The sequence below is a fragment of the Carcharodon carcharias genome, chromosome 2 (assembly GCF_017639515.1).
Source record: "Carcharodon carcharias isolate sCarCar2 chromosome 2, sCarCar2.pri, whole genome shotgun sequence".
Taxonomy (NCBI): Eukaryota; Metazoa; Chordata; class Chondrichthyes; order Lamniformes; family Lamnidae; genus Carcharodon; species Carcharodon carcharias.
The window spans coordinates 143,649,852-143,677,293 of NC_054468.1; the positions used below are offsets into that span (position 1 = coordinate 143,649,852).

General features: G+C 42.4%; 1 protein-coding gene across 8 annotated transcripts in view; it reads right to left on the minus strand.

The window, feature by feature from the left end:
- Window positions 1-27,040, minus strand: part of ccr6a (chemokine (C-C motif) receptor 6a) — a 39,301-nt gene extending 12,261 nt beyond the window's left edge. For 2 of the 8 annotated variants that reach the window (XM_041205109.1, XM_041205138.1), the window contains exons 1-3: window positions 26,939-27,040; window positions 24,138-24,229; window positions 930-1,016 (exon numbers count right to left, since the gene is read on the minus strand). The gene's annotated coding sequence lies outside the window, so the exon portion shown is untranslated. Of the gene's footprint in view, window positions 1-929; window positions 1,017-1,488; window positions 1,564-16,042; window positions 16,132-24,137; window positions 24,230-26,907 lie in introns of those variants that run through there. The other 6 variants (XM_041205117.1, XM_041205163.1, XM_041205125.1 and 3 more) reach the window with 5 other exon arrangements.
- Window positions 27,041-27,442: the final 402 nt, after the last annotated feature.

The window sequence follows — 27,442 nt, forward strand, 5'->3', positions numbered from 1 at the left end:
AGACTATGAGATTGGAAGCTGTGGAGGGAAGATCTCCAGAGCAGATGAAGTCAGCGACAGTCCTGGAAACAATAGCTTGATGTTCAGTGGTGGGGTCATGGTGCAGGGGGAGGTAGGAGGAAGTGTCTGCAAGTTGACGCTTTTTTTGTTCTAGATTTCCAGCATCCACAGTATTTTGTTTATATCCTTCCTGAGGTTCAGTGCCTGGAATTGAAAGCAATACTCCACATAGGAGTATGCAACTCTATGCAACTAAAAGATAATTTGCATCCATTTTGTTTGCCTTTTTGATTGCTTTTTGTACCTGTCTACTAAATTCAAATGATTTATGTACTTGAACTCAAAATTCTCCACTCCTAGTTTCTCAGCAGAAAAAAAATACTCTGGTTTATAGGCTGGAATTTTACGGGTTCCCCCATGATGGGGCCAGAAAGCCACTGAAATCTCCATTCACACCGGGGAGACTGAAAGATCCCACTGGCATGAGGGGCTGAAAAATTCCGGCCATAATTTGTGCGTCTGAAGTGGTTAACTTCTCACTTGTCTCCATTAAACTTCACTTTAAATAATTTTGTCACCCAAGTAATTTGCTTTTGCTCCTTTACAACTTCCTGACCCTATATGTACTACTTACCACTGCTCCTAATTTAGAGTCATCAACAAACAGATATATAACTCTCAATTCCTTTATCCAAGTCATTAATAAATATTGAACAGACTCCTGGGAAGCATATGCTTGTCATCACCTGCCAATAGGATTAAATGCTTTTCATCCCGATACTCTCGTCTCCAACCTCCCAACCAATTTCCAATCAAAATCAAAATCCTACCTCCAATCCCACACCTTTGAAGCACTTAGAGTCATCTTGGGGTCAAGAAAGGTACCGTGTAAATTCATGTTATTTATTTGTCATGAATGTAGTTCTTACCTGTTGTATTGAATAAAATTATGTCTGTTTTTCTCCAATACAATGTTGTGTTATATCAGCAAGATGCAATTATTCCAGTGTGTCAACCTGTAATTTCAAAGTATAACATTGAATTTAAATCATAAAGTAATATGTGATCTAGTAAACTGATATGAATATAGGAAGCCTGGTCTCTAATTCTATTGTCTATATTATGCCTTCTGTGTTTAAAAACTTAGCATCAAAATGCTAAATGGCAACAAGAACTGGCACAAAGTTTAATTTTTTAAATAAATCATACCCATATTAATTATAATTATATATTAATAATATTCATAGTAATTATGAATTAATAAACATGAATTGCATGACATTTTTTCAACTAATAGCACTATATGATTTTGCAGATAAATATATAAAACTGTAATTTAGATCTTGTCATCAGCCATAACCAAAACATGTATTTTGTGAGGTCGTCATTTATTTTTAACTGAATTTAGCATTAAGTATTGTCCTCAGCAGAGTTCATCTATACAAATTGAATTTAATCAACCTGTTAGTCAACACGAGTCATTTTCACCTCTTGGCTACTCAAGCATCAACCTTGGTTCGGTTGTACTGTCCGTGGGTCAAAGGTCCAGAGACTTGAGTTGGCTGACACTTCAAGGCAGTACTGAGGGTGCATTGCACTGTTAGAGGCGCTGTCTTTCTGAGGAGACATTAAACTGAGGCTGTGTCCACCATTTCAAATGGATATAAAATATCCTATGACATTATTTGAAGAGGAGCAAGAGAGTTTGTCTTGATCAATCCTGGTCAATATTTATCCTCAGACAACATCGCTAAAACAGCTTATCTGGTCATTATCTCATTGCTGTTTGTTGGAACTTGCTGTGCATAAAAATGTTCCCTTACATTATGACAGTGACTATACTTTAAAAGATACTTAATTGTCTGTAAAACATTTTGGAATGCCATGAAAAGGTACCATAGAAATGCAAGTTTCTTCTTTCCATGACTGGAATTTTTCTTAGAATTCCAAGGAACAAGGTAGTAACTTTTAATTGTCTGTTGACCATTAATCAGGTGAAGTTTCTCTGTTCCTCAATTTCCCTCATTGTACAGTTTGTTCAGAAGATTTGGTTAGAAGAAACAGCAGCCAACCTAGTGAATGCTTATTGACTGAGGAAGTTGAAGAGATATCTCCTTAGGATAGCCAATGATTTCTCATGCCTAGAGCAAGTAAAATGCCATTCTAAAAATATAACTATCATAGCTTTCTCTAAATCTACCATTTTATGCTCCAATTATGTATATTTATGTAAATATAATAGTGAAGGCTAGGAAACTGAGGAGAACTCAATGTCACAAATTGTGACCCTTCCTCTGCTGCTCACAGAACAAAGCTGGTAATGGCAAAGTGGCCATTGAAGTTCTTGTGTCACTGCATCCAGGTCCACAGGACTTGACTCCTGTTAATGATCTCCACGTATATCTGCTCCCACTACTTTCTATATGTGTTTGGAGATGCAAGGCATCTCTCCCCTTTTCATCTCCTCAACCAGGCTCTCCAGTGCAGCGTCCAAAAGCAGTGGAACTTATTTTCTCCTATGTTTCCCAGATTGGAGTCATTTCCTGACCAGTGCAAGTATCTGCTGCAGCCAAAATACACCTCCCCTTCAATAGGTGAAGGCTAGCTTTGAGTAGCACAGGCGAGTTTTAAATGGTCTAGCCACGCATGGACTTGATTAGAATATCTAGGCCGTTGCTCCGTCTCTCTTCATCTAGCTTCCTCGTTGTCCAAGGGTTGCTAATCACGGCTCTTTAGACATCTCTATGTCATGATATCACAATGGGGCAAGGCAAAGAGGCAGGCGCCAAACAAATACCTCAGCCAGTATGGAGATTGAACCCACACCATTGGCATTATTAAGCACCACACTCTAGCCAGTTGAGCTAACTTATCCCTTGAAGGAATGCAACATTGTCAAAAGTACCACTTGCAGATAAGGCATTAAACTGAGGCTGCGTCTGCTGTTTGGGCGAATATATAAGATTTTGTAGCACTTTTAATTGAAGAAAAGCAAGAAGTTCTCCTTTACCAATACTATCAAAAGATATTAACTGGTCTGACATGCAGGCTACGTGACAGGATCTCAGCTGTATTTAAAGGGACAGTCCACTAATGTAAATTAGAAGTATTCAGGATGAACGGTGAATATAGAGCAAGGGCAGGACCTAGATGTAATAATGCTTCACTGGAAGTTTTGAAATTTATAGGCCCACTTCCAAGAGTTTGTTAGCACTTGGAACCCTCAGGCTTATGTCAACAGATGGAGTGAAATAGCAAGCACTGTTTTTTTTAAAAATGCAGATAGTTTTTCAAATATTTAAAGGGAAGGAGCTTTGACTGTTTCCTTGATTGCTCCTTCTGACAGCTCTCTTGATAGTTCCAATGAGTTTTGGCACTTTTTATGCACATCCATGTCTAATTTTAACCATACTAAAGGCGCTTTACCTCTCGCAAAGAGCACCTTACCTCTCTCAAAGGTTACCTGACCTCCCTCAAAGGTATCCCAGGACCATATTCAAAAGGGGACCTTACCTCTCCAAAGAACTCTGGCAGCTATAGACCTTCTCCTATGATGTCTAAAGTGCATAAGTCATGTTTTGGACATTCTACTAGTGAAAATCAGATCAGCCTGAGGCAACTGCACTTTAACAGCTACCTATGTGAGCCATGGATGTGCTTCAGAATCTCCCCCATCCCCCAACACCAACCCTCCCACCCCCTGCAAACATTGTAGTGTCTTTTTCAAGAGCAAGACTTCCAAATCTGAGCTTCCACTCATTTTCATAAATTAGGTTAACAAGCTACCCCCTGCATGAGGCCAGGTTCCATCCCCGATCTAGACTCTAGGAAAACGTCTTTACGAAAATTCAGGCCACAGATACTAACTTCATATCAATGACTGAATTATGAAAAGATTGAGTATGACAGTTGTCAAGAATGTGACTAAATCAATTCCCTTTCTTTTGGTTTAAAAGATCTTCACACATACACCAAATATCTTAAAGCATTCATGAGGATGATTCCTCAGAAGACATTGTTCTTTCTGAGACTGCACCATCACAGGATGTACAGCTATGCACCAATGCAAATACTCACATTTCAGTGGGTTCAGTTAAAGAGTTTGTTCCGTTTTCATATGGTGAGTCACATCTCACAAGCAAGCATGAGCAGTCACTCATGAAAGGGACAGCCGTGGAGAGCCCATAATGAGTGTGCAATCTTCTCCAAGCTCTACTCAGCAGGAGACGGATGCTGAATTCTGGGGACTATTCTTGATAAGAAACATGCTGAAGGTGCCTTAGCAACTTTGCTAGGTACTGACAAGTCATTCCGTAGGCATTTTCCACAATAGGATGGAGGAGTACAACTTGATCGCTAGTGGATTGATGACATAGGGTACTTTATGTATATCTGTCAAGGAGAGACAGTCCACCTTCATGGAACTTCAAGTATGACTCTCAAATGAGTCTACGCAGGCTGTGTCCACATCGTGCAGGAGAAGTCTACTGCCTTAAACTGGAAGATGGTTAACTGATCTGTGGCATTATAACTGTGTCACTGATCTTCACCAATTTGGTCGGCTAAGGCATAGTAGGAGAGATATGGCACTAGCCCGGGATATGGATGATAGTGAAAGTGGACATGAAAATGGGAGGCCAACCAAAATGCTCCCACTCCTCACCTGCTGTCTCCTCTCAATGCCCCAATCTGCCCCTGCACAGGTGCAGGTGGAGGTGCCTTTGGCCGGACCCTCAAGAGTTCCAAAACCCAAGTGTCATGGACCAAAAGCATGTCAATTAAGGCAGGGATCTGAGTAGCCTCAATCCTCCCCAGGACCATCTCAACAGGTTTGAACAGAGATCTGGGGCAGGACTTTTGCCCTAATATGGGTGCAGGAATGGAGGTGGGTGAACACAGACCCATAATTTCTGATCTCTGGAAGGTGGAGCCCCAGAGATACCCCTGCAAATGCACTGTGAGATCCCCCCCTGGAGGTCTCCACCCAAGAACTACACAGGAATTGACTAGGAAGTTCACACTTCTGATGGGCAATTACACTGCACTGCGAACCATCTGATATTCTGATTTAAATAGGAGATCTCAGATGGTTCAAACTCTTACCAGTATAGTTACCCAGGAAAGATTAGAAGAATTAAAACCACTTCTAACTCTTGGGTAACTATAGTACAGACCCCCATGCTCCCCCACCTCCCTTGAACCCCTCTGAATCCCAGACTACCCCCCACCCCCCAAGACTACACCCCCTACTTACACTAATTAAGTCAATTAATGCCAATGATCAGATCAATCTGGAGTCAACAGTACAGCAGCGGCCTCGAGGCAGCTTCCCAGTGGCAGATGGGCAAGAAATGCTGGCCTAGCTAGCAACGCCCACATTCCATAAAATATTTTTTTTAGAAAGAATAGGGAGGGCAGTACTCCAAGAAGACTGAGGCATCCCCCAACCTGTAGCTCCCCCTCCTCAATGGTGGTCTGGCAGCTATGGACATTTTTTTATTTCAAATTTTTTAAAGTTGCTGAGTGAATGTCTCAAAATGGAGGTGCCCTCCCTCTCCCTTACCTGCAACAACAGACAGCAGCTCCTTCCATGCTGGAGGGCCCATCCATCATGCACAATTGGATGACAAGCTCACTCTCTGGACATGAATTAGCCAATCAAAACAAAATCCATGTCAGGTGACCATCCCTTTCACAGTACGGGTCAGGACTTGGAGTTAACCCCAACATTGAGGTCCAGACCCAAAAGGCATTTTGCCCTGGTCGTGAATTGAGATCTTTCTATATTCAGCTGAATGGTCAGAAATTGTCCACTTTTCAATTGGATTACAAGTTTTGAATATAGCATGCATTTAAGGCTATTGGCCCACCTTAAAAGTGTGAAAACAATATTATCAGAAATAAGATGACACTTTCCAGACTTCCGGCAGTAAAACTGACAAACTGAAGGAAAAGGTGGATTTCACATGGAATAATGTGAATGTTGATAAGCCAAGGATATTAATTATCAGAATAAGAAGTGGAAACACATCTAAGGCTTCACAAGGTTTTGCGCAGCGACTGAGAGCAGGAGGTGCTACACAAAATCCCACATTCCCATTCAAAATGTTACTTAATATAACTGCTGCCAGACTGTGAAACATCTACCCCATTCATTCCTATTCTTGGTGTTGTACAAGGAATTCAAGAGCGAAATGCAGGCACCATTTGGGTTTGGTTCTTCCTGCTATACATGCAGGCAGGCAGTAATCATTTGGAAAGCTCAGTGGTATGTATTATATGAATGATTATCTAGATTGTTAGATAAAACAGTAACCAAAACAAAGGAAGTATGATTTTTGCCTGTGCATATGGATGCGTCAATATCTCACTCAATCTGAAGTTCACTATTGGAAACAATTATTTCATTCGTTTTAAAGATTGCTGTCTGATATAGGCCTATAGGTGACATCTTGTAGACATGACCTCTGGCCAGCGTCAATTTTCAAAATTCAGAAAATGGTAAAGACTCAGTCACAGATGTTGATGATTCTTTTCACGGTATAACCTCCAAACACACCCAAACTATGGTCAGGTTACTCATCACAGACAACTTAAAATTTAAATGGAAATGCATTCAGTCCTTTATTTCAGTCTGCTTCATGTCTGATTAAAATAAAAAAAATTAGCTTGGAAAATTATGCCCAAAGTATGACAGTGAGAACTCAATGCTATTAACTTGAGTTACATCTCCCTACTTGGGTGTTAACAAATTTATTTATCTTGGAAGTTAAGCATAGGACAAGCGGACACATGAACAACACTGACAAGTCTCAAGCAAAATTAGTGATTATAAAAAACTTAATTTTCCCACTAAATAGGGGACCTTTAGGACAAACTCCCAGTTTCAAGGTCAAATTCACCTTCAAAAAGGGACTGCAGTGACATCTGTGAAGGGTGAGATTGAGGTTTACAGGATATTTGACAATGCTGGCAAACTCCTCAGAGCTGCTCTATGACTTCACTGGAATGTGTGTAAACAACATGCCAGATCTTGCAGGAATGAAACTGTGTTAATGAACCACTCCATTATTTATGCAAAAATTAGGCAGTACATTTAAGGAATTAAAAAATACATCATGCAAATCTCCAGAACTTGCTTGTTGATTTATGCTGCTCTGCCATTTGCTTTGCAAAAATGGCATCTCAGCTTTAGCTTCACCATTATTATTAAGAACTTGCTGGATTTGCATTTTAATTTTCCATTAAACTTTCCAAAGAAAGTTAGGACTGGAACAACAACTTAAGTACATTTTTAACAACGTGATTATTACTAATGCAATGTCAGTCAACCTCACTGATCCATAGAGGGAATAATATAAACCATTCACTCATTTCTACACTTTGTAACTTGTTAGAGATCTTTGCAATATTTAAAGTTCCATTTTTCTTTCTTATTTTCCTTTTGTCTCTTTTTTTCCCATCTCTTTTAATCCAGTCTTTCTCCCTTTTTATTTATTTCTGTAATGATTGGAATTTAACTCACCCTCCTCCTCTCTGTTTCTTTCTCAATCCTTAAATCTTGTTGGTTAAGGGGATACACTTTTAGACTTGCCATTTACTAAGATCCCAGATGCTCCTTACTCTTGACATGCAGCTATCAGCTTGTATTTCCAGCATTGTTATGGGACAAATAATTAGAAGCTATAAGATGCAGTGAAAAGTCAATGAAACACATCGCAAGGTGCCCTGATCTAGAAAATTCTGGACCAGATTTTAGTTATACATTTGGTGAAGTAACATCAGCAGAGTGGGAGTAATTCTGGTCAACTTGATTTTTCCTGGTCAATTTGATTTTTTCCAATGGGGAGATAGTAGGAAGGAACTTAATGTTCCCTAAAGTAGGGGATCAACCAATGATCTGGAGCGGAAGTCCACTTTGGAGATAATCCTCCCTGAACTCTGGATCCATTGGGCCATTCTCTTTCTGAATTTAGTCATGTGCCCACATGTCCTGCATACATCATATTCTGTTCCCATGCTATATTTTGTACCATGAAACAATTCAGGCATAAGGAAAACTTCCTGTACAGATGATAATTAAATGCTATTAAAGAGATCTGCAGTTAATGAAATGAATTCCAACTGATGCCCCTGAGCTCTCTTGCTAACTGTTGATCAAATTGCAAGAGTGCTGTTCTGAAGTGCATTGCAACCTATGTTGGTTTGGTTAACAACCCATGTTCTGCAAGAACTGGAAGACAGGTGTATAACATTCTAACCACATCCTGCTTTCAAAGAAAGACAAAACCTTTAAAGATCTATACACTCTGCTATTCTGGTCAAGTATTTGTTAATGCTATTGCCTCAAAAGCAATGGTAACCCTTTCAATGCTGAATCAAACAGAACTCCTTGACACTGAATTAAAAGTGTCTGTGCTTTTAACTTTTAAGGTAGGCAGCAGTTATTTTAACTCACAGGTCAAATGATGATAGCAATAAAACTTCTCATGAAGATGTGTTTTAAATGGTGCTCTTTAAAAACTGACAAGGGGCTGTATTTTGCTTCATTTTAATAGATTGGAGAAATGCTGGGGTGGGCTTAAAACTTGCCAACTCCCTGTTTAAAAGTTCACAGAAATGGGCTGCAATATCAACACTATACCCAGCCAGCAAGTTTAAAACCTACCCCATTAATTTTATATTGTTATTAGTAGGCTGGTAACAGAACCATCAGAATACACAATTTAGAAGCATGAAATTCCTGGGCAAATAATAGCACAAATATGCACATGAGGGAGATATTGACATTGATGTTGAAGATAAAGCACAGGGTGAGTCTTTGAGCACTGCTTAGAAAGGGTAGACAGTTGTAATGGTTGATGAGTGGGTTAGCTAGTACAGGGCAGGTTCACATGATGTCCCCCCCTGAGTTGCCTGCAAATCCAAATTTTAGTGCTTTCACACATTGGGTGGTATGGCATGTGGTCTGATTTGAGGAGGAAGAAAGGAAGACTTATATTTATATTGCAACTTTCATGACCTTGGAAAGTCACAAAACACCTCAAAGCCAATTAGACATTTTAAGTCCCGTCACTGTTGGAAAGTAGCAAACGTGGTAGCCAATTTGTGCAATCTGATGAGTCATTTGCCTCATTCCTAATAGCAATGGTAGGTAACCTGGATAGTGTGAAGGAGCCCAACACCGAGGTTTGCATGGTAACAGAGGAATGGTTGCATTGCTGTCTACCATTGAGAACGTGGCCTTCTTGAGGGCAATTAGGGATGGTCAATAAATGCTGGTCTCATCAGCAATACCCACATTGCATGAATGAATAAAAAACACATGATCAGCTAAGCACTTCAGCATTTCAGAGATAACTGTTGGCCAGGAGTCTAAGAGAATTCCACAAGTCTTCTTTATATAGAATGTGGGGTCCATTACTGCCACCTAAACATGGGGACAGGATTTGGGTTTAACAACTAATCTGCAACACAGCACCTCTGACAATGCAGCACCCCCCCCCCCCCACCCACCCACCCCCTGACATTGCAAACATCAACCTAAATTCTGTATTCCACTCCTGGAGTGGAGATGAATAAAGGATGGGGTAATATATGCAGGAGGTATTACTCAATTAAAGCTATCCATAATACATTGACTTCCACTATTTCAATAAAAAAAATGAATGGCATTTAGATAGTGCCTTTAACATAGTAAAATGTCCCAAGGCACTTCACAGAAGCAATATCAAATAATTTGACACAGAGGCACATGAGGAGATACTACAGTAGGTGAACCAAAAGCATGGTTTAAGGAGAGGTTGTAAGGAATATCTTAAAGGAGGAGAGCGAAGTGAAGACCGTTAGGGATAGAATTCCAGAGTTCAGCGTCTGGGCAATTGAAGGCATTGCCACCAATGTTGTAACAATGAAATTTAGAGATTCAAATAAGCCCAAGCAGGAATCTCAGATTAAACAAAGCAAAACGAATGCCCTCACCAATTAAGCTAATATACAGAGTCATCTAATTATTTAAACTATAAACTTTTATTTTTAATATAATCTGTCTCCTAAGCGGTAGCTCATCTGTCAAAATAGTGGAAAGTAGAGTTATGTCTAAACATGTTGGAACCTAGTGGAAAAGATACCCTGGTGTTCACTCTTGAGAACTTGCAATTTGACCAAACTAAATGATAACTTAATCATGCACTTAGAAATAACAGAAGTGGAGATGGAAAACACCACAGGATGTGGGATTCGCTGGCTGGGCCAGCATTTATTGCCCATTCCTAGTTGCCCTTGAGGCAGGGGTGGTGAGCTGGCTTCTTGAAATGCTGCAATCCATGTGGTGTAGATATACCCATAGGGCAGTTAGAAAGGGATTTCCAGGATTTTGACCCAGCGACAATGAAGGAATGGCAATATATTTCCAAGTCAGGATTGTGAGTGACTTGGAGAGGAAATTCCAGATCGTGGTGTTCCCATGTATCTGCTGCCCTTGTCCTTCTAGATGGTGGTGGTCTTGGGTTTGGAGGGGCTGTCTAAGGAGACTTATGAATTCCTGCAGTGCATCTTGGTACACACTGCTGGTACTGTGCATCGGTAGTGGAGGGAGTGAATGTTTGTGGATGTGGTGCCAATCAAGCAGGCTGCTTTGTTCTGAATTGTGTCAAGCTTCTTGAGTGTTGTAGGAGCTGCACTTATCCAGGAAAGTGGGGAGTATTCCATTACACTCGTGACTTGTACTTTGTAGATGATGGACAGGCTTTGGGGAGTCAGGAGGTGAGTTACTCATCACAGGATTCCTAGCCTCTGACCTGCTCTTGTAGCTACAGTATTTATATGGCTATGGTCCAGTTCAGTTTCTGGTCAAAGGTAACCCCCAGTATGTTGATAGTAATGCCATTGAACGTCAAGGGATGATGGTTAGATTCTCTCTTGTTGGAGATGGTCATTGCCTGGCACTTGCGTGGCACGAATGTTACTTGCCACTTGTGAGCCCAAGCCTGGATATTGTCTAGGTCATGCTGCATTTGAACATGGACTGCTTCAGTATCTGGAGGAGTCACGAATGGTGCTGAACATTGGGCAATCATCAGCGAACATCCCCACTTCTGACCTTATGATGGAAGGAAGATAATTAATAAAGCAGCTGAAGATGGTTGGGCCAATGACACTACCCTGAAGAACACCTGCAGTGATGTCCTGGAGCTGAGATGACCTACCTCCAGCAACCACAACCTTCCTTTGTGCTAGGTATGACTCCAACCAGTGAAGAGTTTTCCGCCTGATTCCCATTGACAATATTTTATATTTCTTTTAAAGGTTTTAAAGACAACTGGGGAGGGGTGGTAATATTGAATTTGGGTGAGAGTTTGAGAGTTTAAAATGGCCAACATTGGAGATGCTGTCCATTACACATGTCTCCCATTGTTTTATAATAAGCCAAAGCCAAAACTACCAGCAGTGAACATTGCTGGCTAACGTAGAGCAATTATGTTGTATGATAACTGTGAAGCAACCCCAACAACTGGATAACCAGTAATGTTTCCAGACCAGTCTCCCAAAACAGAGACTTTCTCTGTTTGCTTTATATAACAAGGTCTTAAATGACACATTCACAATTTTACAACAAACAGCTGACAGATTAACATTTCATCCTCAGTGGTTTTAAAAATCATTTGCCTGGATCTTCCGTGGGGTGGCAATCAGCTTCAGACTACAACTCTGCTTGAACGTTTCCACACCCCGACGCTGCTCTGCATTTCTTGTTGGGTCTTCCAAGCCCAGCTTCTCCAGAAATGCATTGCAGCACCATAGAGTCGGGGAAAAATAGGACACACCCCCTTTTTACGGCACAATCTGCTGTATGGTAACGTTAAGGGTCCAGTATGAATGTTAGCGAATGTGTGAGTGGATGAATGAATGAATTAATGGCTAGGCAAGTCAGTGTTTAGAATGGCAGGTGGATGGATAAATGGATATCTGTGTTGGGGGCGGGGGGGGAAGCCTGGTCAGGTTTGGGGCTAGTCAGACGGCCGAGGGTTAGTGTGTGGGGAAGGGTGGTCGGGTTGGGGTTAGTCACAGGGTCGGGGACCAGTCAGGGGGCCAGGGGTCAGTGTGAGTGACTGGGGGGGTCAGTTCTGTAGTAACCCAGGAGTTAGACTAGGATTTCCAGGCCAACTATTCATTTAAGTCCCACTGAACTGTCCCAAGTCTCCAACTGTAACTCAGAGTCAGAGACATTCGTGGAGAGCCTCGGGGAGGACGGGAACTGCCTGGGCAATTCCCATGGAGGTCAGCACATTGGGACTTCTGCGTGATTCCAATGCGCATCTTGGGTTGTACATCCAGTCTCCAACAATCCCAAGGTGGAAGATCTTGGCCAACATTTGCAGGATTCAAGAATATCAGCAAAAATAACACAACATTGTTTCAAGATAATGAAAAATCTTTTAGCTAAAATTAGTTTAGCTAAACAAAGTACTAGGGTTTAATTCTAGAGGAACAGAAAAAAGCAGGCAGGCAAAGCTAAATTTATATAGAACCTATATAATTTATATAGGCCTAGACTAATGATCCTGGAGTTATAACTTCATATCCCATCATAGCAGGTAGGAATTTACATTCAATTAATAAATAAATCTGGATTTTAAAAACTAGTATAAAAGTGATGATGACCATGGAACTACTGGGTTGTCATAAAAACCTAATTGGTTCACTTTTTGTGATAATTTCTTCTTTGTCATTTCCTAATTTTTGCTGAACTTTGGGCAGTTCTGTTTTTTGGATTTGCATACACAAGGAGCGAAGCTGAGAGGCCATAAATTAATTTCAGCCACCACAGAGGAAGGTTTTAACCACTCATGGCTGGTCCCATGCCCACGTCTCTGACCTACAAAACCACTCTTTACACCAGTGAATCAATGCACTAAGACTGCCAAGAATGATCTTAACCAACCAATTTTACTACCGTGAGACAAATATGTAAAAATGTTGAGTTTTCCTACAATTCGCTGTAAAATATTAGTGCAGTTTTACATCACATATTCAGTGCAACTTTCAATCACTCACCAAAAATTATAAGATTAACATTTCTTCCATATCCTACTCAAAATAATTTGTTTGGATTCTACTCAAACTCTGACTCCTCCAGGTCCTACTCATGTGCTCAATAATACTTCAAGTTCTACACCACAAGTTCTTTATTGTGGAATCAATGTAATATCAATTCCTCTGTCAACGAGGGACTGATTTGCCAAAGCCTGAAGTGTATTCTGAATGCAGAGTTTGAACCAAAAATTTGGGAATTTCTGCATAAAAGAATTTAATTGTTTTACAATTGTTTACTTAAATATAAATTCATAGAGAGGAGGGCAAATGGAATTCACTTAAAAAAAATTTCATCTTTACAGTAAATGAATTACAGGAGCATAAGAACGTAATGAAAGATCATGAAAGTGCTTCATCACAAAAGCAGTTTCCTCATGCTATCGTGAACACGTAACTTTGGTGCAAGTGCACTGTAAAACACTGGCCACAAAGGGTATACCATTCCATTGCATGTGGCCTTTTTGAGTATTTCTACCATCTCTCATAAATCAAAAAATGACAAAATATACTGCATATTTTTAACAATATATCCAAGATTATGCTATTCTGTATCATGGTGATGTACACTAAACGCTAGTGCTCAGAAGCATTTTGCATTCAAGCAGAGAAACAACTGAGTTTCTAAAAGCACTGCATATTGTAAATATAGCTGGTTCTTGCATGAAACTCTTCCAATTCTACAGTATCAGAATTCATTTTATCTGTACAGTATTGAAATATATATACGCAGCCACCCTTTTCACCCGGTAACTTGCAGTTCCAATTTTTTTTTATGGCCCTGCCAGCCAGCTTAGGCCCCACAGGCATAGGCCTGGATTGGCAAAATTAGATGGGCCACCATATGCTACTGAATGACAGACCACCTGATTTTCTGGTAAGCAATTACAGAGTAAAAGAAATTGACCATCAGTGGTGTATTCTCCATGGCAACACCACTTGCTAACCAATCAGCACTCTCTTCATATACAGTATAAATTGTTATTTCCCCTTATATTGATAGTCTTGTGAGTGTCCTGATGAGTGCAAGATGAAAAGCTTAGACATGTCTCTTTTTTCATCAGTACTCAAGTTCTGTACTACTAAATGACAAAAGTACTGATGATTGGGGAAAAGAAGATTTACTAGGCAGAACTGTTCAAGGTGGGAGATGATGTGATGAAACCTTCAGGAAAACATCCAGCCAGAGTTGGTGACCCTGGCACATGCAGATATCTTCAGAGGTGCTTTAGGAGAATCCTCTAATATGAAAGCTCAATGCTCAATATGAAAATCTCCTCATTAATGGTACCAGGACCAGTTTTATTTTTTCAGCTGAGGTTCCAGTCATAGTACAAGCGCTACTAATAAAACCCAGATGCAACGGGGGTCCCAGAACCTGACCCACTGAAAAAAGTGTCAGAATGGCAGATGGATATTTCTGTTCCAGTAAAGGTATGTTTTTGTTTGATTGTTTTCCTTTCCCTCCTGTGCATCTTAGCTCGTATGCCTTAGTTGGTTTTGTTGGGTAGGCCTCCATTTTTTTCATTTTTGAGCCCTCTTAATTTCCATTAATCTTAGCTAATGTTTAAATAAACAGAGGTGAGGAGGGATATTTTCCTTTGGGGGTTCTGAACATTGTGTAGGCTTGAAGTAAGCAAATGGAATTTGTGAGGAGCAGTAGCAACAGTAACAATGACCCAGGCAGAGCTAAGTCCACACCTGGTGCTACCGCAGGATCTATTTGGGTTGCCAAGCCTCCAGGATTGCCCTGGAAAATCCACAAATTAAAGACTAATTTCCAAAACATCAGAGTGAACAATCAAGGAGAAAAATAGTAGGCACATTAAAAAATGTTTTTTGAAAAAAAAGTTATAAAAGTATCAGACATGGGAGAAAAACTGTGACTGACAGTAAAGAATCAACCAATTGGTTAATGAGAAGTCTATTCACTTTCTGATTGATGTAGGAAGGTGGTGAACTCATGAGGATCTCAGGTGCCAATGAGATATGGAGGCAGAAGATCATGTTATTAAAACTTCCAGTAGTATGTCCAAACAAAGTTGGCAAATCTAAACCTATGGGAAAGGCCCTCTCCATGCCATATTAAAGAGGATATGTCAGGAGAGGTCGCCCAATACAGGCAGCCACAGAGTTGTACCATCTACTGCAGACATCTAGATCAGGAACAACCCTTTCTGTACAAATACTACTTTTTTTAATTGATAAAACTATGACAAGGAGGCAGGAGACAACAGCTTTCACCAAGTGGGAGGTTCCCTTGCTGCATATTGCCAAAGTCACTGTCTGAGATGTGGTCTATTTCCATTTCTATTGACAAGGATATAAAACAATCAGAAAAGAAATTAGCTTCTTTACTTAGCATATCACAAAAGTACCAACAGTCACATTTACTGAGAAATTAATATAATGTGAATGCTAGAGTTCGGGAGATGGTTGGAAACTGGTCAACCATCAGCCTTAAATTTTTATTCGATCACTTGAACCTCTCAATTACAATTTAATACAGGGTCATTATCAATCCCTAGTTTTTTTGCCATTTTTCTATTAAAATGCCTCTAAATAAATTGCTGTTGAGGAACAACTTCCACATCAAATACTGATTCAACAGAAATGATTCAGACTCAAATGTGGCAGTTAGCCACATCGTGAATTCAGACATTACAACATAAGGAAACACAAATGTAAGGAAGCATATGAGATAAACAGCTTCTTGGGAAGTCCTGCCAGCTGTTTCTCAATGCTATCTGTATGATTTCTTTGAGAGCAAGGCCTTCCCAAACTAAAAGAGATACTAAAAGAATGTACAGTGAATGTAAATGTAAATGTCATCTAGAACAGCAGGTGATCGCAGGATATGGCAGGCTTCATGGTAACACCTTTTGACTCGGTGCACTGCCATTTAATTGTAGAATCAATAAACTGTTATCTACACCAAATAAATAAATACCTCTTGAATTGTGTATAGCACATGTGAAGCTTTGTCAACACTTCCCCTGCAGTGAATAATCACTGGAGTCTCGCGGTTACAAAATCGTTCTGTAGGATTTAAATGCGAAACCAATATAGTATCACTCATCAAAAGGTCAGACAATTTCAAAACTAAACATTCAGTGCAAAACTCTTAAGTCTCTTAACGTCAGCTTTTGCTGATTGACCTGATTATACTAACCTACTTTAGAATTGATGGTGTGAGCAAACTCACTTCTCATACTTAATGTATTAAGTTCAGGTTGTACTCCGAGTTAGAAGTAGGAATTTCATTTCCAGATCTTTGACTTTATATTTGTTAATTAAATTCCCATCAATTCTGGTTTAGAGCCAACCCTGCTAATCTAAACTATTCTGGAAGGCTCTGCATCATTAGCAGTTCCAGACCTGTTATTGTCACTCATGCTACAATAGGAATCCAAAAAAGGAAAGGTATGAGTTAGCTGTAACTCAGTAGCAGTGCTCTCACCTTTAAATCAAGTACTGAGAGAATGGGTCTTTTAGATGAGATATGAAAAGATGGATGCACGCTGTAAAAGGCAAGAGTAAAAAAAAACGCATTTCACAAGTTTGAAGAAGTTCAAGGATGTTCTCCCCAGTGTCCCAGCCAATATTTATCTCTGAATCAAAATCACTGAAACAAAGGGCAGAATTCTCCCATCCAGGACCAAGTCCCATGGCAGGGACGAGGAGATTTTCCCACTGTGGAGGCCGAGGGGAAATCCTGCAGTAGCTTCTGGCCACGGAGCCATTAATTATGCCGCTAGGGGTTTCCCAATATCTTGTGCAGTGGAGAGGACTGGCGCATGCCCCCCATCATATCCGGGTGCCATATTTAAAAGGCACCCGGACATCCACTGTCAAAAGGAACCACGGAGATGTCTGGAAGGGGAAGTGAAAGTCCAGCACCAAAGTTCAGTGATGACTCCCTGCACATCATCCTGGACCATATCCGGGTCTGGAGGAATGTATTGTACCCGGCTGATGAGAGGATGAGGCCGAGCAGGGAAACCAACCCTGCATGGGTTCAGGGGGCCAATGCCATCAGTGACCAGGCTGTACAGAAAAGGTCAGCAATACAATGCCACAAAAGGATGAACCACCTCATTCGCTCTGTCAGGCTAAGTAAAGCTTCAGCTGCTTGCACCAACCACAAGACGACCAATATGTCAGGGTACAGGGGTCTCAGTAGCAACGGCATTGTCATGCCTCAGCCCCATTGCAGTGCATCCACTTTGCGGTGGGGTGACCACTGTGCCTCCTTTACCCTTACACATACAGAGATCACTGTATGGAAGGGTGGAGGGGGTGGGATGGTGAATGGGCTTAGGCACAGAGGGCACCAACAACCCCGACAAATCAGATGCCTCTCTCAGCCCCTTCCTTGTTATGCGGAAGGAGCTGACCCACGACCCTTCTGGACAACATGCAGGTAAGTAATGTCATGCCACACAACAGTGGACTAAGAGTGGAAGAATGTGAATTGAATGTCAAAATATAATGGACAAATGGATACAACATACAGTTCATCTCAATCATTTTTTCTGTTGTCTTTGAACAGGAGGAGATGAGGCACAACCAAAGGGAACGGATGGGAGAGGGGATGGGTGGGGGGCACCCACCCCCTGAGGCATCTCACAAAGTTTGAGGAGAGGACAGTTCAGCTGGCAGGCATGGAGTGGGACCGGGCAGTTGACGATGGGGATCTTTGACTTGGGCATCCACCCAGTAAGGACCCATTGACAGTCTAGAAACCTGAGGGTAAAATGTGGCTCCATCTTGAAGGCAGCTCATGCTGTCACTTTCTTCCTCATCTCTCACTTCCAGGTGCCACCTGAAGAGGCCAAAGCATGAGGATGAGGACTCCCTGTCAAGCTGTAGCAGAAGCCCTAGCCCAGAAAGGAACCAGGAAAGAGGGGAAGAGGAGAGATGTTCGCCTGTAGAGGTGTCACAGCAGAAACCTATACCCTCCACCAGCCCAGGGACACACACCCCGGTAGGTATTAGTTCTGGCTTAGGAAGGGTCTCACATTCTGGTGGTCACTGCACAGACACGTGTCCGCAGCAGAATGAGGCAGGGTCAGCCGAGCTCACCGGCACTCAGAGGACTGCTGGAGAAGAGGCATCTGCAAGGTCTGAGTCCGATGATGGGTCTCTGAAATCGGCCTTCCAATTAATGGTGGAGATTCAGCAAGAGGTAGGGGAACATCAGGCAGAGGTGTTAGAGGCCCCTCAACGGGGTGACATGCAAGGCGGAAGATTCTGTCCACCTGCTGGCTGATGAAGTGCTTCCAACCTGTGCACACACAGAGGTCTCCATGGGGAGGAAGATGGACTCCATGGAGATTGTAGTCAAGCAGATCCTGCTGGAGACCTGCACAGTAGCCATGGGGAGTTGTTGCAGTTGGCACGAGAGAGGGGGACGGGTCACCTCAACCTCCCTCCAGGTGCCCCTTCCCCTCAAGGAATCGGGTTAGGGTCTTCAGACACCCTAAGGGAGGAGCAGCGGCAGCTGGACACCCCTGGGTCATGTACTCAGGGATCTCAGAGGTTGTCTAGATCTTCCAAGTCCCCTTTGCTTGTGACCTCTTCAGCATCGTCCTCTGTGGCCACAGAGGGAGCAGTTGGCCCACAGGACAGCCAAAGGAAGATGGAGCCCTCCTGGCCTCAGCTCTCCAGAGGATGGCCACCAAAGTCATTAAATGCAACAGTGCCAAATAGTCAGCAGGCTTCCTCCACCCCGCTGCGGATGTCGGGGGAGTACCTGGAAGAAGTAGTAGGCCACGGAAAATAAAGAAATTGTAATTACAACTGGTTACATGGGTGGACAAATCATTGTCATAATTCTAACCTCTGTAAATATAATCACTTACACTGCTATAATGTGTACTGTCTTTTTGCAGCATGCTTCTTAAGGCTTAGCGAACAACAACACCCACTCCCCCAAAACACCTGTCCTATACGCATCCGACTTCCCAAGTGAACCTGCAGGGAGAAGGGTACGTGGCAGGGCCTTTGTGAGCCAAGAGCAAGCACTCTCCCACGCATACTGAGCTTTTATCCATCAAACCTGCTGGGATTCCTGTTCAGTTGTCCAGGTGAGACGACCTGCATTTCCACTCACCCATTGACTCAATTTTCATGCAGCATCTCAGGGCCTCCAACACAAGGCTCTGTTTACTTTCAATTTGATTAGAATGGTGATTGTTAGCTTTCCTCTTCACTCCGGCACGTTTCCCCTCCCTGAGTCACCCATGCCCTTTCCCCCATCACCAATGACCACCCCCCCCCGGCATTACTTTCAAGCTTCTCACTATCTCCCTCGAACCCAAGCCCTTTTCTTTTGATAATGTCCAGGTAAGTGTTCACATTCCTTTCCTACCTGAAAATCCCCCTCCCTTACACATTGAACTGCCCGACCTCCTCCTGTCCACCCATCAAGTCTGTGTCTACCTACGAGTCTCCACAAACCACCTTTGCTGCCCCTCACCCTCCCACTCTACTGGCTCCCTCTGACCCCTCTAACCTTAACCATTCCCTCCTACCTTGCCCACTCTCCCAAGGAATCAGTGGTTGACTCCACCAATCCCTCCCTGTGAGCCCCTTTACCTGGACATCCCCTATCTCCTTCACACACCTGGATATTTCCAACCCCTTTCACACACCTGGACACTTCCTGCTCCCCCCTCCCGCCCTTCACACAACAGGACTCTCCCATCCACCCTCACCCCCTTCACACACCTGAACATTTCCAGCTCTCCCCCTTCGCCCCTTACATGCACCTGGACATTTCACCCCCCACCTCCACACACCTAGACCTTTCCCACCTCCTACCCATCCCCTTCACACACCTGGACATTTCGCCAACTCACCCACCACTTTCACACACCTGTACATTACCACCTGTCCCCACACCCCCCACCACCACCGCCTGGCAACCAACACAGGGCTTACCCAACCTCCTCATCTGTTCCTCATACAGCCTGGCTGCACCCTGTAAAACCCTTTCCTGCACCCCCAGCCATCAACACTCCCCTCTAGGCCCCCATACCTCCACCACTCTTAGCCTTCTCTTACCAACCCCCCCATCACTCCATCATTGCCCAACAGTACCTCCAGCTGCCTTCCATCCTGCAGCTCGTGGAGCCGAAGTCTGAGCAATGTCCCTGGAAGAAGGTCTGAAGCGAGAGTAATGTTGCTGTGTGGTAAACTCCCAACTTCTGGAAGTCGCTTCATGGAGAAGCCTCATGGATGAAGCTCTACCCACCCAGGAGCATCTCATGCAGTACAGGTTCCAGTAGCTGGAGGCCTCCAACTTCTCATCAGATGTCTGCAAGCTGACCAAGGCCCTTAGGGCAAGTACCAACTTCTGTACACCACGTTGGTCCAGATGTGTATTGGTCCAACATGTTTTCCTGCTGGTGTCACAGAGAATCAAACATGGGGTAGAAGATTCTGATCGGACCTTCATCTGCATCCCATTAACGGGATGCAATTCAGTTTCATGCCAGCCTCCAATGGGAATCGCAAGCTGCCATGGTGGGCAGTATCGGAAGGTCCTGCTGCCATTTCATGCCATCGTGAAACAGATTTTGGACCTCCTGCCAAATTCTTCCCCCACCGTCTGCCATTGATCCCACCAACAGAGGCATGGGAGAATTCCACCCAAAATATCTGGTCATTGTCATATCATGAGACCTTGTGTATAAACTGGCTGCTACGTCTCTTATTTTACAACAGTGACCGTATTTCAAAAGTATTTCATTGGCTTTAATCCACTTTGAGAATGCCAGAGATCATTAAGGGTGCTACATAAATGAATTTTTTTTGGGGTAGAATGCAAATTTGGCAAACTTCCATTTTGACTTGAATCAAAGTCACTCTGATATAACATGTGCCATGTCAGTAAGTCCTTGCAGTGATCTGGGTGATCTCTCTCTTTATCCTCTTTCATGTGATGAAAAGATGTAATGAATCCCATCGCCTCATCGACCACATAGAATGTGTCTATCACAGGCTTTGCCACATCCATCAAATCCCCTGAGGAATCTACATGCTTTGTACACTAGACATCAGAGAATAGTGGTTACTTGTATAATTAAGTGGTGCTCAAAAATACTAACATATTAACAAGATTAAATTTGGTATTAAAAAACGTATTCACCAAAACAAAACATATTGCGAATAAAATCTGTACTAAGTTGAACGCAAAAATAAAACCTATTATTTCCAGTCTTAGAAATCCAATATTTTTGGTTAATCAATGAACCATGATTAGAACTGAGATCAGATCATCTATTTACAAAGAGCTCCCCTGCTGTACAGTAACCCAGTCATCAGAGACCTCAGTTACAAAAAGAGGGCCTTCTGATTTTGATGGTGAGAAATGCTCAGTGAGCAATTTATGAATTAAAATAATTGTAATACAGTTGGAGGCACAATGTGATGCACAGAACTTTAGGAAAAAATGCACAAGAGCAAGATACTGCAATTGTACAACATTTAACACATGTGCCAGTAATTTTCGTTGAACGGTCAGGCACGTGCCCGACCCACTCAAGCGTAAAATGACACGCAGTGATGTTGGGTGCACGTCCCAATGGCAGACACCTTGTTTCCAGGGGAAACTCGATCAGTTTTCTTAAAGAAACCCAATAGCATCACAAAACAGCTCCACATTTTTATCATGTAACAGGTTTCATCAAAATGCAGGTCTGCCGAGGCTGATCTGTGCCCAGAAGATTTTGCTGTAAATAGGACAGGATATTGCAGATGATTAAGTTTTGGATGAGTTGCTGGCTCGAGAAATCCTCTCCATGTGCTACTCTATTCCTCTGATTAAAAAGTGCTTGCTTTTGAAGGAGGCCATACCAGTTTTTTTGGTTGTGCCAGGTGCAATGACACTGGGTGAGCTTCTCCCAGGACTCAAAGTCAATGTCGAAACTCCTAAGTGAAGCCTTCAGAGTGTCCTGGTAGCACATCCTTTGGCTGCCACATGGCACCCCAGACTCGAGCTCTCCAAAGAAGATATGCTTTAGTGAATAGGTGACAGACATTCTGGCTATATTATCAATCTAACTCAGACGTAACTGCCTCAACATGGTGTTTATACTTGGAATGCCAGCTCAGATGAGCTGCGCCTGGTATTTTGTCCTGCCATCTGATCTTCAGGAGCTTCCAAAACCAGCTCAAGTCAATGGAGCCAACACTCCAACATGAGTGTGCATCCTCATTAGCGTTCTCCTTTGTGCACCCTCGTCAAAGCCTTCATCCAAATCCCTGTAGCAGAACTCATCTGTGACCTCACCCTCCAGGGATTTGGTGAATGAACTATCCTTTCTCCTTAGCCTGCCTGCAGCCCATTCATGTCCATTAACTAACCATGTGCTGCACCCAAATCCATACTGGCCACATACAGTGCCAATATCTGAGCTGGTAGCTGCATGTCAGATCAAGTGATGGGGCCTCTTCATTGGTACTGTGCTGTTGCACTCTCTTCTCCTGGGTCTCCTGGGCCTCCTGTGGCAGGCAATTGTCCTTGCATGTCAGACAGCAGGAAATCAGAAGGGAAAGATTGGAGTGAGGGAAGGGAAGTGAATTGGAAAGCAAAAGGTCCATGGTCACACCATCAGCTGCTTGCACATTGTGCCATTTGAATGAGGGTGAGGTTGAAGCTGAGAAGGGGCACAAGGAAGGAATATATCTTCATCCTGAATGCTCTCACTCATACCAGATGCCACTGCCCCTGTCACAACTGGCCCTATGATGCAGATAACATCTCCCTTGAGTACGGGAGATGCAGGCATCCTTGTCCCTCTCTGGTTCTGATCTGTTCCCTTATGTTTTGGGCTACCTTGTCATGCAAGAAGGAGGGGAAAAAAGTCAGTGATCGTGTTGCACTGTGTTTAGGTGATGTGCCTGCCACTGTTGATTAGCTGGTGGGTATATAGAAACTGGAGCTGTGAGAGTTTTTGGCATAAATGGAATGTGAATGAGGGTGAGGTGGAGTCTCTGGATGTTAGGCCTGAATCCTGAATGCTAAGGATGGAGTAATGGAGATTGTTGTGCAGTGTGTGAAGTTGGTGGTGCAGCGGTAGGTTTGAAGATGCAGTCATTGACCTTGACAATCCTGGTGAGTTCATTGAACTTCTTAGGACAATGTTGCCAGGTCCTCTGGATCAGACTCCTTTCTGCCCCCAGTAGCATGCTAGTGGGCACATTCTTCACAATAAAGCTTTATGTTCTTTGCTATCATAACTTAGCCCCTTGACATTTTGAATCAGGCCAGTTGTTCTTTCTGTACTTTTCTTATATATTTGTCTTTCTTTGGTGTGGTGACCACAAGATTCCAAGTGGACTAGCCTGTCTGCAACCTTGGTGTCAGATCTGACTCTGAGCTGAGATTCTGACTTCAGGACTGCCTACATCCACCTGTGTAATATCGCCCATACCCACGTCTGCCTTGGTTCATGCATCTGCCTCATCCAAGCCTATGTTACCTTTAGACTCAACTATTCCAATGCATTCCTTGCCAGTCTCCCACCTTATAAGCTGACACTCCTTTAAAGGGCTGCTGCCTGTATCCTCATCCACACCAAGTTCCGTTCACCCTTCACCCCTTGTGCTTGCTAAACAATATCAGTTTACTGTCCAATAATGCCTCAATTTAAAAATTCTCATCCTTGTTATAACAAATCCCATGATTTTGTCCCTCCCTATCCCTGTAATGTCTTCCAGTCCCCAAACCTCCAAAATCCCTGTGCTCCTCCAATTCTAACCTCTTTTTCAACCAATATTTTCTAACTCCACAATTGGCAGCTGTCAGTTCAGTTCCTAAGGGCCTAAGCTCTGGAGTTCCCTCTCTAAACCTGCCTGTTTCTCTACCCCTCTTTCCTCCTTTAACATGCTTCTTAAAATCTACTTCTTTGACCATGTTTTCAGTCAATGGTCCTAATATTCCCATTTATGTGGCTGCATATCTGCATTTGTCTGATATTTGCTCCCATGGAGCACCCTGAGTGAAGGCTTGTGGTGCTGTGGCACAGTGTCCCTACCTTCGGGCCAGAAGCTTCGAGTTCAAGTTCCACTTCAGGACTGGATGGCCAAGCAAGGTGGTAAGAGCAGGTGAGTTTTCTGGTCAGCCATACTGCAAAAGGCAACGGCAAACCAGTGAAGTATTTTGCCAAACATAATCATGGACCAATCCAATGGAAGTCCATTGTCACCAACGCCTTCTTAGGGCATGGTAGGAGGAGGGGAACCTTGAGACGTTTAACTATTTTAAAAGGCACTATATAAACACAAGTTGTTGATCTAAAAGGCCATATGCGGTAAAAATAGTTTTACTTGCAACAGCAAACTATTAGGTAATAAATAGAAAAATATACCGACCTTACAAATGCAATGTATGTAACTCTTTCGAGTACAAACCCGTTTCCATCTGTTTCAGATGAAGTTACATAGTTTGCCATTGTGAGATTTGAACTCTTGATCTTGGGGTTACAAACCCAGTACCATAACCACTGTATGTATACGTACATACGTTTGCACGCGTAACGGCATAAAAAGTTTAAGGTACACTGCACATAGGATTTAAGATTAACAATAACAGCACGTGTGAACAAGAATTGTTACTGATGAAGTAGGAAAAAGATAAAGCGGCTTATCATGATCTAATGCAGTTACGGATCAAAAAGGCACTAAGCCGTAGAAAATAAGACAAAAAAAAACTCAGCAAGTCTGGCATCATCTGCGGAGAGGAACACGGTTAACGTTTCGAGTCCGTATGACCCTTCAACAAAACATTTTTATTTTTATTTTTGTTTTGGATTTCCAGCATCCGCAGTTTTTTTGCTTTTATAAAAAATAACTCGCTGCCTTTGGCAATCTCGGTAAACGAGATTTGGTGGGACCAGGCGGCGCGGACTCGCAGTTAAAGGTTTTAAAAACGTTAGAAACGAAATTGCACAACTAAATCTGCGCAAGAGGCTCCTCCAATAATCGTTAAATTGAAAGATAGAATGTGCAAACGATGAGCAGAAACAATATGCAAAAGCGTCGCATTACAGCTGTACATGGAGCAAATTTAAATTTGAAGTCGCAGAAACAGGTCTGAGAGCCAACTGACTGGTACAGCCTCGAACCTCACTCTAACCATGAATTTGACACCTCGGTTTGCCCGCTTGTGCTTTGCGGCGGTCACAAGCAGCTTTCATCTTTGAGGACCCCCAGAAACAGACAATCTCCTGTTTATAGTTTCCAAAAACAAATGTACAATTGGGACCGAATTTCAACTAAATTTTTCCTTCCTCTGAAACATGAACACAAAAACTTGAGCAACTTAAAAATATATTAAAAGGCACACACACAAAGCTGGAAACTCTCAGCAAGTCACTCCTGTTCAAACAGTCCACTGATACATTGCCTTTGTCTCAATAAAGCCTCCTGTTAGTTTCCAATAGTTCAAATATACCATTACACATCAGTGGAAGAAACACGTTTTAAGATTTAGTTACACCCAAGTGGTTATGGTACTGGGTTTGTAACCCCAAGATCAAGAGTTCAAATCTCACAATGGCAAACTATGAAACAATGTAACTTCATCTGAAAAACAGATTGAAGATTAATTTTAATCTTCCATCCGAGCTTGGCCTAAATAGCCAAGTGGTTATGGTACTGGGTTTGTAACCCCAAGATCAAGAGTTCAAATCTCACAATGGCAAACTATGAAACAATGTAACTTCATCTGAAACAGATGGAAACAGCTTTACTCAAAAGAGTATCAAGAGTTCCAATCTCACAATGGCAAACTATGAAACAATATAAACCATCGCCCTACAGCCAAGTGGTTATGGTACTGGGTTTGTAACCCCAAGATCAAGAGTTCAAATCTCACAATGGCAAACTATGAAACAATTTAACTTCATCTGAATAGGAACAGATGGAAATGTGTTTGTACTCGAAAGAGTTACAGCACTTAAGGTGCAGATCCAGGTACTTTGGGCTTGGCCTAAATAGCCAAGTGGTTATGGTACTGGGCTTGTAACCCCAAGATCGAGAGTTCAAATCTCACAATGGCAAACTATGAAACAATGTAACTTTATAAAGCTTGGCCTAAGTAGCCAAGTGGTTATGGTACTGGGCTTGTAACCCCAAGGTCAAGAGTTCAAATCTCACAATGGCAAACTACAAAACAATGTAACTTCATAGAGGCTTGGCCTAAATAGCCAAGTGGTTATGGTACTGGGTTTGTAACCCCAAGATCAAGAGTTCAAATCTCACAATGGCAAACTGTGAAACATGTAACTAGGGCTTGGCCTAACTAGCCAAGTGGTTATGGTACTGGGTTTGTAACCCCAAGATCAAGAGTTCAAATCTCACACTGGCAAACTATGAAACAATGTAACTTCATCTGAAAAACAGATGGAAATGTGTTTGTACTCAAAAGAGTTACACAACATCTGTTACATCATCAAAATATCAATCAAGAGTTCAAATCTCACAATGGCAAACTATGAAACAATGTCACTTCATCTGAAACAGATGGAAACGGGTTTGTACTCGAAAGAGTTACACGACAGTAATTAGTTATAACTTTAATTTACAAAATTTACCTGATTTTGTTATTAAAATAGACATGCATTTATTTGATTTTATGTTTTTAACTAAGACATCCAAATCTTAATGAATTTTGCAGGAATTTGGAGCCGTCCTCCCAATAGTGTCATCACAGTCCATTCCCAAAGTCCTAATAAACGCACCACTTAGGTGTTTCATTCACCAGATGTGCCCCCACCCGCCATCTCATCCCCATGTTTAATCTACCTTCAGTGAAGTTGGAGTTAAAGAGAATTACCTCGCATCCGAAGGCACTTTCTCACTCGATGAGCTTCGATATGGACGTATTGAGAACTGCATTCGCTGAGCAGGATGCATTAAAGTCGAAACTCCCAGACGCTGCAACAGGAAACACAACAGATCTAAGTTTTAAAAAAATGTGTGGTTTACCCACACCACGTGTCAAGCAAAACAGCAGGTCAGTCAGCATCCGTGGGGAGAACAGGCAATCCTCCAACAGTGTCTCCTGGACACTGCCGCAGGTGGTTGAGGGCGGGAATCCGAGGGGTATTAAAATAAGTTGTTTCCTCTTTGAACGCTTTTTAAAATTAATTATAAGTCTTATTGGGCAGTGGAGAAATAAGTGGTTGGGAGGAGGCCATGTGATAAAACTACTTCCAACCTAGAATTGACATCCCCAAAATGGATGTATCCTGTGTGGAACCTTAGTCAGAATTGAAAAATAATATAAGTGAACAACATTTAAAAACGAAGAGAAGGAGAGATGGGGGAATACACCACA